The sequence below is a fragment of the Columba livia genome, chromosome 18 (assembly GCF_036013475.1).
Source record: "Columba livia isolate bColLiv1 breed racing homer chromosome 18, bColLiv1.pat.W.v2, whole genome shotgun sequence".
NCBI lineage: Eukaryota > Metazoa > Chordata > Aves > Columbiformes > Columbidae > Columba > Columba livia.
Window position 1 is genome coordinate 11,501,462 of NC_088619.1, and position 984 is coordinate 11,502,445.

Genomic DNA, 984 nt, shown 5'->3' on the forward strand with positions numbered 1-984 from the left:
GCTGGTACTATGACGTTGTTTTTTCAAATGTATCATGTGTGGAGGGAACCAACTGATATTTTTCAGTGTCAGGCTGGAGAGTTGGGCGGGGAATAACCTAATGAAATTTAACAAGGGAAAGTGTAGAGTCCTGCATCTGGGCAGGAACAACCCCAGGTTCCAGTATAGGTTGGGAAACTACATATTAGAGAGCAGTGTAGGGGAAAGGGACCTGGGGGTCCTGGGGACAGCAGGGTGACCATGAGCCAGCACTGGGCCCTTGTGGCCAGGAAGCCAATGGTACCTGGGGTGGGTTAGAAGGGGGGTGGCTAGTAGATCGAGAGAGGTTCTCCTGCCCCTCTACTCCACCCTGGTGAGACCACATCTGGAATATTGTGTCCAGTTCTGGGCCCCTCAGTTCCAGCAGGACAGGGAACTGCTGGAGAGAGTCCAGCGTAGGGCAACGAAGATGATTAAGGGAGTGGAGCATCTCCCTTATGAAGAAAGACTGAGGGAGCTGGGTCTCTTTAGTCTGGAGAAGAGGAGACTAAGGGGGGACCTCATTAATGTTTATAAATATATAAAGGGTGAGTGCCATGAGGATGGAGCCAGGCTCTTCTCGGTGGCAAACAATGATAGGACAAGGGGTAATGGGATCAAGCTGGAGCACAAGAGGTTCCGCTTAAATTTGAGAAGAAACTTCTTCTCAGTGAGGGTGACAGACACTGAACAGGCTGCCCAGGGGGGTTGTGGAGTCTCCTTCTCTGGAGACATTCAAAACCCGCCTGGACATGTTCCTGTGCGACCTCACCTGGGCGTTCCTGCTCCAGCAGGGGGATTGGACTGGATGATCTTTTGAGGTCCCTTCCAATCCCAAACATACTGTGATACTGTGATATTTTTGGTTGGTTGGCTAAAGCCAAGTGTTGTGCTGCTGCCACATCTTGTTTCAAATGAAATACGTGCTCGAGTCTCTGCTCTCAAGCTCTTTGCTGAAAGGGCTCG